A 13,967-nucleotide genomic window follows, 5' to 3' on the forward strand; every position below is an offset into this window, starting at 1 on the left:
TGCTAACTTCACATCAATTCAGGAACTACTGAAATCTGCAGTCTTGTATGACTACCTCAGTAACAGACCTCCAACTTATTTTTAAAAATGGGATACGAGTGTCTCCGAGGAGAAAGTGAGGACTGCAGATGCTGGAGATCAGAGCTGAAATGTGTTACTGGAAAAGCGCAGGTCAGGCAACAGATGCTGCCTGACCTGCTGCGCTTTTCCAGCAACACATTTTCAGCTATGAGTGTCTCTGACCAAGTCAACATTTATTTGCCCATTCCTAATTACTGGAGAAACTCAAGGCAGAATCTGAAGGGAGCACAGAGTTAGCGTTAAGTCCAGTGACTCATCAGAATTGCAACCAGGTTCACTAAATGTTCTTTTGGAAAGGAAATGGCCATCCTTACCTGGTCTAACCTAAGTGTGACTCCAGATCCACAGCAATGTGGTTGACTGGCAAATTGGACTAGATTACATTAGGATATCTGGTCAGCATGGATGAATTGGAGAAAAAGGTCTGTTTCCGTGCTGCACACCTCTGCCTCTATGACTTCTAACTGTCCTCTGGGCAATTAGGGACAGACAAAAATTTCTGTCTTAGCCAGCGAAACCCACATCCTGCGAATGAATAAATAAAAAAAGTCTGTAGGTCACTGGACTTAATACATTAACTGTATGTTCTCCACAGATGCTGCCAGACTTGAATTTCTCTGGCACTGTTTTTGTTTTAGGATTGATAATTCAGTGACAATGCCACTATGCTACAAAACTCCACCAAACCAGGTTTCATTCTAAAATCTGACTTGTCCAGCAGTATCAACATCTGAAAATCATGACAGAATAACTCCAGAAACTAACAAATGTACTAAAATTTTTGCAAGAAGCTCACACAAAATAGAATATAATTCTACCTTGAATGAGAGGAGCCCTACTGGAGTGCATAAAGAAGATCAAATCTGATGTGAACTCTTAAGAATGCCTCACATGCCCTTAAAACTTATGCTGGACAACATATAGTGTTTCAGCAACAATGGAGGAAACCTAAATTCAAATTATACTAATAAATTCCCTATCCATTTGAATCAATTCAAACCATCCCCCAGGCCATTATAGAAACTGAATTATTTCTGGGAAAACTAAGTTTTGTAAATAACTTTCATTCAAAGCAAAATCACTAACTGAACATGAATGGAAAATTCTGCTTGCTACATACTGGTAATTTTCCAAATTAAAATCTGAAGAGCAACTCCTTCCAGTTCTTCCAAGCAAACACTATTTCTCTGTCCATTTCCATTGCTTCAAAGGCAGTCATAATGAAACAAATATAATGACGACCAAAAAGTTAGTCTTCACCTCCTGACTGCCTGTTGCAATTTTGCCCTTATAACTGCAGTGAGTGCGCGTGCACTGCAGGACAATCATCCTTTTCATTCCCCCTACATTTTGTTATGGTAAGGCAAAAGATCCACTTAGTGATTACAGCTATGGTGTTACAGCAAGATTCCAAGTTGATCTAATTTATTAAGTCTTCAAATTCAAAATCCAACTTGGAGTAAAAACAAAAATCACAAAACATACGTGAGATTTCACTCTCAGCTCATGATAAAAACAGCTACCTTCTCCCACTTTTCTACCCAACCACAGCCAGCAAGGCACTTCAGTTTTTTTTTAATTTGGCTCGTGTGGGGGAAAGGGTACTGAAGCATACATAGAAGTACCTCTAGATAATTTTCTCACAGCCTCTAGTCTTTGGATCTGAAATAACTCCATAGAGGCTGATATTGTGTCACCAAATCACTTTTTATTTAGAGTTCTTGACACTGATCCAGTTCCCTCAGATCCAGTTCTCAGAGTGCACAGGATGCCTTACATTTCTGTTATTAATCTATCAGCCACAGCTCCCTGATTGGACCAGATTAACAGCCCCAATCAGGGAACTCATTCTGTAAAAGGTCCACCTGGCTGACCTAGTTACAACCATGACAGGATAGAGGGGGGGATTTCCACCTAGTCCAACATTAAACAGAAGTTTTTTTTGCTAAAACAGGATATCAGCATAGCTCACTAGGCCAGAATTTATTATTGGTCATTATCTTAAAAAGTTGAATTATAGATATGTAAATTTTCCAAACTATAATGCTGTTTAGATCTTTAACAAAAGTTCTCACTAGTTGGCAAGTAGAACTACCAGTAGTGTTAGTGTTAATCAGTCATGCTGCTTGACAATAATGATTTTTGAAAAGTTGCTCACAGGATGTCAGCATTGTTGGCTGAGCCAGTATTCAGTGCCAGTCCCTCGATGCTTTTGAAACCAACAGGTTCAACAGTTTTGCTCCAAGTGGTCGGTTTCCATGCTGTACATCTGACTCTATAAGTGGATGGGAATGGGGAAATTAGAAAACCAGAATTAAAGATGTAAGTGTGTGGAACACAGAAGAGGTTTTCATAATCTTCACCACAGACACAAATAGGACAGGGTGTATGGGAAGGGTTAGCAATCAAACTTCAAACACACTGGACAAATGAATCACAATAAGAGGAGGAACGGTTAATACAGGACTGAAGACAGTACAAGCAATAAGGTAAATGAGGTTGTAACCCAGATCGAAATTTGCAGATATGATGTGATGGGCAGCATGGAGATGTGGCTCCAAAGATGGCAGGATTAGGTGCTGAATATTCAAGGATATACATCCTATCGAAAAGATAGGCATGTGGACAGAGGGGGTGGGGTTGCCTTATTAGTAAGAAGTTAAAATTAAATCAATAACTAGAAACAAAAAGTAGGGTCAGATGGTGTACAATGTGGGCAAAATTGAGGAACTACAAAATGCAAAAAAAAAACATAACTGGAGTTACGTACAGGGCTCCAAACAATAGTCAGGAGCTGGGGCACAAGATATTCCAGGAGACAGACAAGATGTGTTGGAAAGGCAAAAAGTTAGTGATCCTGGGGGAATATCAATATGCAAGTGGACTGGAAAAAGTCAGGCTGGTAACAGATTGCAAGAAAAGGAATTTGTGGAATGTTTACGACCTGCTTTTTTGGAGCAACTAGTGGTGGAGCCCATTGGGGCACAGGCATTACTGGGTTTAGTGTTGCGCAATGAGGTACACTTGATAAGGGAGCTTAAAAGGTGAAGGAACCCTTAAGAGGCAATGATCATAATATGATTGAATTTACTGTGTAATTTGGGAGGGAGAAGATGCAGAGGTAGAAGAATTACCACTGAAAAGACAACTGCAGAGGCACAAGGGAGGATCTGGGTAGAATTGTCTGGAAGAGGAGCCAAGCAAGATAAACAGTGGAACAGCAATAGCAAGAGTTTCTGGAAGTAATCCAGAAGACACAGCAGAGATTCATCTGGAGGAAAAAGCAGCATGGTACAGGGAGGATGAGGCAACCATGACTGACTAGGAAAGTCAGAGATAGCATAAAAGCAAAAGAGAATACATATGTGGCGAAAGGCAGTGGGAAACCAGAGGATTGGTAAACTTAGAAAAACCAACTGAGGGCAAAAGAAGTTAGGGAAAATATTAAATAGGAGGGTAAGCTAGCCAGTAGTATAAAAGGAAAACAGTAAGAGCAAAAGAGGCAAAAGTGGACATTGAGCCATTGGAAAATGATGCGACAGAGACAATAGTGGTGAACAAGGAAACACCTGAGGAACCAAATAATTACTTCACGTCAGTCTTCACAGTGGAAGACATGAGTAATACCCCACACATTCAACAGAGTGAGGGGGCAAAGCTCAGTAGGGTGGCCATCACCAAGGATAAGGTGCTAGAAAAACTGAATGGCCTGAAGGTGGATAAATCACCTGCACCAGATGAACTATACCCCAGAGTCCTAAGGGGGATAGTTGAAGAGATAGAGGACTTGTTACTACCTCCCCTACTATTACCAAATTAAAAACTATTGTTCTATCTCTTCCTTTAAGAAATGCTTTCTAGCCATCTCCTGGAGGGCCAAAAGGAGATCACCTAGCTTATACAAGCTTTAATTAACTGTTTGCAAAAGTTTGTGTGTGAATTGCATCTTTAGATGAGATTCCCAACAGTGTGGAAACAGGCCCTTCAGCCCAACAACCTATCAGGATGGGTCCCAGAGGACTTGAAATACCACTGCGCCCCCTTTATCCGCTGGCTTAATGGACCCACCTCCCCCACTCCAACCTCTCACCCTCAACGCGCAGCCCTCCAATCCCTCTGCTCTAATCCCAACCTCACCATCAAGCCAGCAGATAAAGGGGGCGCAGTGGTAGTCTGGCGCACTGACCTCTACACCGCTGAAGCCAAACGTCAACTCGAGGACACCTCTTCCTACTGCCCCCTCGACCATGACCCCACCCCCCATCACCAAACCATCATCTTCCAGACCATACAGAACCTCATCACCTCAGGAGATCTCCCACCCACAGCTTCCAACCTCAGTCCGGGAACCCCGCACTGCCCGGTTCTACCTCCTTCCCAAGATCCACAAGCCTGACCACCCTGGCCGACCCATTGTCTCAGCATGCTCCTGCCCCACTGAACTCCTCTCTACCTACCTCGACACTGTCCTATCCCCCCAGTCCAGAAACTCCCCACATACGTTCGAGACACCACCCACGCCCTCCACCTCCACCAAGACTTCTGTTTCCCTGGCCCCCAACGCCTCATCTTCACCATGGATATCCAATCCCTCTACACCTCCATCTGCCATGACCAGGGCCTCCAAGCCCTCCGTTTTTTTCCTCTCCAGACGTCCTCAACAGTACCCTTCCACCAACACTCTCATTCGTTTGGCCGAACTGGTCGTCACCTTTAACAATTTCTCCTTTGAATCCTCCCACTTCCTCCAGACCAAAGGGGTAGCCATGGGCACACGTATGGGCCCCAGCTATGCCTGTCTCTTTGTTGGCTACGTAGGAGCAGTTGATCTTCCGTAATTACTCCCCACCTCTTCCTCCGCTACATTGATGACTGCATTGGCACCACCTCATGCTCCCGCGAGGAGGTTGAGCAATTCATCAACTTCACCAACACATTCCACCCTGACCTTAAATTTACCTGGACCATCTCTGACACCTCCCTCCCCTTCCTGGACCCCTCCATCTCCATTAGGATGACCGACTTGACACTGATTTTTTTTTTTACAAACCCGACTCCCACAGCTACCTGGATTACACCTCTTCCCACCCTATCTCTTGCAAAAATGCCATCCTATATTCCCCATTTCTCTGCCTCCACCGTATCTGCTCCCAGGAGGACCAGTTCCACCACAGAACACACCAGATGGCCTCCTTCTTTAGAGACCGCAATTTCCCTTCCCACGTGGTTAAAGATGCCCTCCAACGCATCGCGTCCACATCCCGCACCTCCGCCCTCAGACCCCACCCCTTCAACCGTAACAAGGACAGAACACCCCGGTGCTCACCTTCCACCCTACAAACCTTCGCATCAACCAAATCATCCGCCGACATTTCTGCCACCTCCAGAAAGACCCCACCAGCAGGGATCTATTTCCCTCCCCACCCCTTTCCGCCTTCCGCAAAGACCGTTCCCTCTGTGACTACTTGGTCAGGTCCACGCCCCCCTACGACCCACCCTCCCATTCTGGCACTTTCCCCTGCCACCGCAGGAACTGTAAAACCTGTGCCCACATCTCCTCCCTCACCTCTATCCAAGGCCCTAAAGGAGCCTTCCACATCCAAAGTTTTACCTGCACATCCACTAATATCACTTATTGTATCCATTGCTCCCGATGCGGTCTCCTCTACACTGGGGAGACTGGGCGCCTCCTAGCAGAGCACTTTAGGGAACATCTCAGAGACACCCGCACCAATCAACCAAACCGCCCCATGGCCCAACATTTCAACTCCCCCTCCCACTCTGCTGAGGACATGGAGGTCCTGGGCTTCCTTCAACACCGCTCCCTCACCAGACGCCTGGAGGAAGAACGCCTCATCTTCCGCCTTGGAACACTTCAACCCCAGGGCATCAATGTGGACTTCAACAGCTTCCTCATTTCCCCTTCCCCCACCTCATCCTAGTTTCAAACTTCCAGCTCAGCACTGTCCCCTTGACTTGTCTGAACTTGTCCGACCTGCCTATCTTCTTTTCCACCTATCCACTCCACCCTCTACTCCTTGACCTATCACCTTCATCTCCTCCCCCACTCACCCATTGTACTCTATGCTACTCTCTCCCCACCCCCACCCTCCTCTAGCTTATCTCTCCATGCTTCAGGCTCACTGCCTTTATTCCTGATGAAGGGCTTTTGCCCGAAACGTCGATTTCGCTGCTCGTTGGATGCTGCCTGAACTGCTGTGCTCTTCCAGCACCACTAATCCAGAATGCAGACGGATTTAGACAGGTTAGGAGAGTGGGCCAAGTGGCAGATGGAGTACAACATAGGAAAGTGCAAGGTCATGCACTTTGGTGGGAAGAGTAGGGGGCATGGACTATGTTCTATTTGGGGAGAAAATTCAGAAGTCTGAAGTGCAAAATGACTTGGGAGTTCGAGTCCAGGATTCGCTCAAGCTAAACTTAGAGGTTATAGGAACGCAAATACAATGATGGCATTTATTTTGCGAGGACTTGAATATAAAAGCAGGGATGTACTTAAGGCTCTGGTCAGAACATGTTTGCAGAATTGTGCTCAGTTTTGGACTCCAAATCTCAAGGAGGATGTACTGCCATTGGAGCACGTTCACAGGAACGTCACAACAATGGTCCCAGAAATGAAAAGCTTAACATGCAAGGAAAGTTTGAGGACTCAGAGTCTATACTTTGCGTTTAGAAGGATAAGGGGGGGGGGTGTAATTGAATCACAGAACCATGAATGGCCTTGACAGAGTAGTTGTTGGCAAGTTGTTTCTATTGGTTGGACAGACGAGGACCCAAGGGCACAGCCTTCGAGTAAAGGGAAGGCCATTTTAGAATGGAGATGAGGAGAACCTTCTACAGCCAGAGCGTGGTGAATCTATGGAATTCATTGTGAAAAATGGCTGTGGAGGCCAGGTCAGTGAGTATATTTGTGATGGAGATAGATAAGTTCTGGAGTATCAAGGGTTACAGGGAGAAAGCAGGAGAATGGGTCGAGAAACTTGTCAGCCATGATTGAATAGTAAAGCAGACTTGATAGGCTGAAGAGACTAATTTCTGCTCCCAATTCTTATGGTCTAAGGTAGTGGTTAGTTGAAGTGTAGAACTACTGCAGTCCACAGGTATAACAAAACACAATTAAAGTGGAAGCTTTGGATTCTGACCCAGTGACATTGCAGGAATAGCAAAAGATTTCTAAGTCGGGATCTGGCATGTTGGTGATTTTACAATTACCAACATATCTGCTCCCTTTACCTTCTAGATAGTAGTGCAATGCAATGAATTAGAGAATTGCATAAACACTTAAAACATAAATCTTCAATGCAAAGTCACTTAGAGTCAGAGAGAGGTACAGCACGAAAACAAACCCTTCGGTCCAACTCGTCCATGCTGACCAGATATCCTAACCTAATCTAGTCCCATTTGCCAGTACATGGCCCATTCACCCCTCAATCCTTACTATTCATATATCCATCCAGCTGCCTTTCAAATGTTGTAATTGTATTAGCTTCCACCACTTCCTCTGGCAGCTCATTCTAAAAACACATGACCCACTGCATGAAGAAGTTGCGCCTTCGGTCCATTTTAAATCTTCCCCCCCCTCACTCTGGATGCTCCTACCCAAAAAGGAAAATACCTTGAGTATTTACCCACTTGCTGCTGCAATCTAATAAACATATTCTTTTGAAGAAACGTTATCAATTTAATATTCAGAAAAAATAATTCCTAATAAGTCATTAAGGTAATTGGAGTTAAAAGTGCGAAGTCTTCAGCCTCACATTTGGCACTATTTGCATAGTGCATTTCTAATAATCTTATTCAAGAATTTTCCTGTTGTTCTGTTTCTTGAGGGAAAGAACTACTTGAAGGATAGCAAATGAATGGATGCTTTTTCTTTCTTAAATCCAAATCCAATGAAAGTCGGTTGATCTAAAACTACAACTTACTTGGATTCTTTCATTTTCTTCAGCTTGGAGATCATAACAGCAATGTCCAAAGTTAAAATTACTTTTAATGGTAACACTGCATCCAGACATTCCAATATTAATAAAGGTCTTAGACTCAACAGTACTAAAAATTCAGAAATTAAAAATTCGCACAAACATAGTATGCAGTCTGTTGAACCAAGAGAATCACTTCCAATATTCTTTTCCTACTACATTACCTACGGCTGTCCTCAAGGACTCAATTTACATCTTGTTCTGGTACCACCCCATCCCACCTGTTCCATTCCTCTGCTCATCATCATGCAAAGCAACAGCAGCAGCTTCCACAAGTTCACGATGATATCCAAATCCATCATGCCACTACCTGTCTCTAAGTAATCACAGAACTTATCCAACATCCAGTTGCAGAAGGTTTCCAATACCTGCTGCAAATGCTGTTCCGTAATCAAATTCATCCCTCACCATAGAAAATTCTGAAGCTTAATAAGATTACTCGCAAGCATAGTCTCATATGAGCAAATGAAATGAACTGCACACCACATAACACCACAACAACTGCCCATATCTACATTTGTACAACAGCAAATTTCTGCCCTACCCCAACTCACCTGCCAATGGAACCTTCATCCACGAGTTTCCGAACCTGACCTTTCGATTCCAACACATTCTTAGCCGGCCTTCCAACTCCCATCCACCATAAGCTTTATGTCACCCTCCAATTTGAGCCTCGGTCTGCTCATCCATAACCCTGTGCTTATTACTGGGGTCCAGTAAAGGATTACTTCAGTTTTAAAATTTGTTCCCCTATTTTAATATTTTCAAATTCTTCCTTGACTTTGACCCTCTGTATTCCATAACCTCAAGGATGCCCTCACTCCTGCTATTCTGACCTCTACATCCACAATTTGAAATCATTCCACCATTGGCAACTCTGCCTTCATCCATCGAGTCCTTAAGTTGGGAATTCATTCAACCTATTACTCTTTCTTTCCTTAAGATACCCTTTAAAACTTCTTGGTTAACTTTTTAACCAAGATATCAGGCATTTGCTCTAATTTATCATTACGGTTCAATGTAATCTTTCCAAAAAACTAGCACTTAGTATTGAACACAACTGAAGCCTTATTATGGTTTCTTATGTTATAACAATGACTACACTTCACAAGTTCTAACAATGTATAAAGTAAAGGCTTATAAAAGGTATACATGGAAGCTTTTTATAGCTCTATTGTTACCTTTTGACTTGTATATCCCATACATACTTGTACTGATATTTGAGTGATTTACCAAATTAGGAAGGACAATAAATGCTAGCTAACCACCAGTGACAGAGTCAGAGATGTACAGCATGGAAACAAACCCTTCAGTCCAACCTGTCCATGCCGACCAGATATCCCTACACAATCTAGTTCCCACCTGCCAGCACCCGGCCCGTATCCCTTCAAACCCTTCCTATTCATATACCCATGCAAATGCCTTTTAAATGTTGCAGTTGTACCAGCCTCCACCACATCTTCTGGCAGCTCATTCCATACACGTACCACCCTCTGCGTGAAAAGGTTGCCCCTTAGGTCTCTTTTATATCTTTCCCCTCTCACCCTAAACCTATGCCCTCTAGTTCTGGACTCTGCCACCCCAGGGAAAAGACTGTGTCTATTTATCCTATCCATGCCCCTCAATTTTGTAAGCCTCTACAAAGGTCACCCCTCAGCCTCTGATGCTCCAGGGAAAAACAGCCCCAGCCTGTTCAGCCTCTCCCTATAGCTCAAATCCTCCAACCTGGGCAACATCCTTGTAAATCTTTTCTGAACCCTTGCAAGTTTCACAACATCTTTCCAATAGGAAGGAGACCAGAATTGCACGCAATATTCCAACAGTGGCCTGACCAATATCCTGTACACCCGCAACATGACCTCCCAACTCCTGTACTCAATACTCTGACCAATAAAGGAAAGCATACCAAACGCCTTCTTCACTATCCTATCTACCTGTGACTCCACTTTCAAGGAGCTATGAACCTGCACTCCAAGGTCTCTTTGTTCAGCACCACTCCCTCGGACCTTACCATTAAGTGTATAAGTCCTGCTAAGATTTGCTTTCCCAAAGTGCAGCACGTCACATTTATCTGAATTAAACTCCATCTGCCCATTGGTCCATCTGGTCAAGATTCTGTTGTATTCGGAGGTAACCCTCTTCACTGTTCACTACACCTCCAATTTTGGTGTCACCTGCAAACTTACTAACTGTACTTATGCTCACACCCAAATCATTTTTGTAAAATGACAAAAAGTAGAGGATCCAGCACCGATCCTTGGAGCATTCCACTGGTCACAGGCCTCCAGTCTGAAAAACAATCCTCCACCACACATCCCACAAAATTAATTTAAGAAAAATCTCCACAGTTTTCATCACTTCAGTGAATGATTTAGAAACAAATTAGGGGGCACTTTTAAGGTGTAGTGGTAATGTCACTACCACTGAACTAAGAGACCAAGGTTCAAGTCCTACCTGCTCTGGAGGAATGCAATAACATCAATGAACAGCTTGCTTAGAAGAGCAAGTTAAAGATGTCATTTATATAAATTATTTGGATGCGAGCATAAGCGATATGGTTAATACATTTGCAGATGACACCAAAATTGGAGGTGTGGTGAATAGCAAAGAGGGTACCTCAGATTACAACAGGATCTTGATCAGATGAGCCAATGGGCAGATGGAGTTTAATTCAGATAAATGTGAGATGATGCATTTTGGGAAAGCAAATCTTAGCAGGACTTATAGACTTAATGGTAAGGTCCTAGGGAGTGTTGCTGAACAAAGAGACCTTGGAGTGCAGGTTCATAGCTCCTTGAAAGTGGAGTCACAGGTAGATAGGATAGTGAAGAAGGCATTTGGTATGCTTTCTTTTATTGGTCAGAGTATTGAGTACAGGAGGTGAGAGATCATGTTGCGGCTGTACAGGTCATTGGTTAGGCCACTGTTGGAATATTGCGTGCAATTCTGGTCTCCTTCCTATCGGAAAGATGTTGTGAAACTTGAAAGGGTTCAGAAAAGATTTACAAGGATATTGCCAGAGTTGGAGGATTTGAGTTATAGGGAGAGGCTGAACAGGCTGGGGCTGTTTTCCCAAAAGCGCCAGAGGCTGAGGGGTGACCTTATAGAGGATTGCAAAATTATGAGGGGCATGGATAGGGTAAATAGACTGCCTTTTCCCTGGGGTGGCAGAGTCCAGAACTAGAGGGCATAGGTTAAGAGGGAAAAGATAAAGAAAGAGACCCAAGGGGCAACATTTTCACACAGATGGTATGCAATGAGCTGCCAGAGGAAATGGTGGAGGCTGGTACAATTGCAACATTTAAGAGGCATTTGGATAGGTATATGAATGGGAAGGGTTTGGAGGGATATGGGCCAGGTGCTGACAGGTGGGACTAGATTGGGTTGGGATAGCTGGTCGGCATGGACGGGTTGGACTGAAGGGTCTGTTTCCATGGTGTACATCTTGATGACTTTAAACAAACTGATGTACTAAAATGCACACTAACACCATGTTAAAAGATAATCAGCCAAGCTCCTAACATGGCTCATTTACACTTGCTAAAAGCAACATAGTCATGCATAAGGATAGCTTTCTGCAAAAAAACAATGTGTTCAGGCCTTGTGGCTTTTTATCCCCCCAATTACCCAAGAGCTTGGGAGCCTATAGTTTACTGTTGCTTTCTCCAAGATTGTGTCTTGGTCAGAGTTCATTCCCCAAAATCAACATCCTTTTCTCCTGTAGCACAAACTGTTGTAGCACATTTGAACTATGGCATACTTGCAGTTGTTCTGATAAGAGGAGCTGCTTCAGAAAAAAAGTTTCTATTCGGCAATAATCAAACATGTCATCCTTTTTCAAGATCCTGCACTTTCAGACGAAGATTGAAACCTAAACATGCAACTTTTAGTTTGTTAATACAATACAATTTTCCATCTCAGCTTGTTGAAATCTGTCATTTTTAAACCTGGCATTGTAAACTACTTTAAGAAAAGTTGCTGTTTTCATTAGGTTTTAAAAATGGAACTATTACATAAACATAGCCATTTATTTAATTAAAGATAAATTTGCATTTTTTCCAACCATTGCACAAAATGAATCTGGTTTTGATTTTAAAAGCTGTAGTGAATTATCTTCATCATGGATTCTGGTGATTTAATACAGCTGTGAGGTAGGCCAGAGAGACTTTATATGGCATGAATCACCATAATCCTGCCAACAATTTGCTGGCACTCAAAAAGAGGGGCCCATAATGCACATAACATCTTCAAATTTTTCTTCTACCTTTCAGCAAAAACACTTATCCTTCAAAGTGATGGCAAAAATCTGTAAAAATTATAATTAAACAGTTTACAAACATGATACCAGGAACAGTTTGTTCCCAAACTATTCCCTTGGTAACTCTGAAACAGTAAAGACTGTAACACTGGCACGTACTCAGTTGAATACAAACTGCTGCTACAGCTTTCAAAACCTGAACTCTCTTTCTGACATTTTTTTTGCTGACAAAACACTAGTACAGATTTTAGTCAGCTTGCTCTTGGACAGCATCAAACGATATTTAGGTCAGGATAGATCCTCCCCTTTTCGGTAATTAATATATGTCTCATTCACATTGAATTCCGGGAATGAAAAACATATGAAAAAACAGACACTTCAAAAGAATTTAACTAAAATAGAACAGTTCCACTGCAAACAAAACCAGGATTTCAAAAATCAGCCTGTTCGGCACTTGTGACTCACTGCCATATGGAGAGGTTTATAATTAATGCAAACCAATAAAGGGGTAAAATGTTTTTGGTCGAAGGAGTGTGGAGAAACTTATCAATTATGGTTTCTTCCTGCCTGATAATCCTGCGCATTCCCTTAATACTGCACTTCGCAGTCCCTCTGCTCTACTGAAGTCCTCCTTAGCACAACCTTACATATTGCAAAAATACGTGTTTTGAAACATAAATCAAAGCAAAGAACAAAATGCACTTCCATTTTATGACTCTATATCCATTGTTTCAACTAAAATAAAGCATTTTCCCCAATGAATAAAAAGCTGACATACTGGAGAAAGGGATACATTGGATCTGTGTAATGGAGAAAGGACACAGACTGCAGTGAGTGAGTTCTCCTAGGGAAGGGTGTCATTCAGAAAAGCATTGAGGAAGGTACCTTTAGAGATAATGAATGTAATGAAAGAAACTGATGAGTAGTGTTGAGGGGGGGACAGGAAAGCTTTTTCAGACATTAGGCAGGGGGTCATACAGCATTAAAAACGGGACACTTCAATCTAACTTGTTCATGACAACCAAGTTTCCCAAACTAAACTAGCCCCAGTTGGCTGCATTTTGCCCATAGCCCTCTAAAATGTTTCCTAGTCATGCATTTATCGGAGAGTTCATTCCACACTAACCACCCTGTATGTAAACATTGTCCCTCCTGACCCTTTTAAATCTTTCTCTTCTCCCCTTAAAAATATGGCCCCTAGTTTTGAACTCACCCGCCCTAGGGAAAGGACACTTGCTATTCACCTTATCTATGTCCCTCCATAATTTTCTAAACCTCTATAAAAAGGTCACCCCCTCAACCTCCTACCCTCCAGTGAGAAAACATCCCAGCCTGTCTAGCCTATTTTTATAACTCAAACCCTTCATTCCTGGCAACATCCTGGTAAATCTCTTCTGAACCTTCAATTTATTAATATCCTTCCTATAGCACGACAACCAGAACTATACACAGCACTCCATGAGACCTCAATGTCTTGTACAAACTAAACGTGATGTCTAAACATCTCTACTCAAGGGTCTGAGCAATGAAGGCAAGGGTGCTAAATGCCATTTTAACCTCCGTCTACCTGTGATGAAACTTTCAAAGAATTACGTACCTGAACCTCTACATCTGTTTACTAACACTACCCA

At 42.9% G+C, this 13,967-nt stretch overlaps 1 protein-coding gene across 5 annotated transcripts in view; it reads right to left on the reverse strand.

The window, feature by feature from the left end:
- LOC140462902 (nuclear receptor coactivator 3-like) overlaps window positions 1-13,967 on the reverse strand; it is a 251,449-nt gene that overhangs the window by 193,091 nt on the left and 44,391 nt on the right. For 2 of the 5 annotated variants that reach the window (XM_072556346.1, XM_072556347.1), the window contains exon 2: window positions 2,240-2,356. The exons of the other annotated variants lie outside the window; for them this stretch is intronic. The gene's annotated coding sequence lies outside the window, so the exon portion shown is untranslated. The remainder of the gene's footprint in view (window positions 1-2,239; window positions 2,357-13,967) is intronic. 5 annotated transcript variants of the gene reach the window in all.

This window comes from Chiloscyllium punctatum, chromosome 37 (genome assembly GCF_047496795.1).
Source record: "Chiloscyllium punctatum isolate Juve2018m chromosome 37, sChiPun1.3, whole genome shotgun sequence".
NCBI lineage: Eukaryota > Metazoa > Chordata > Chondrichthyes > Orectolobiformes > Hemiscylliidae > Chiloscyllium > Chiloscyllium punctatum.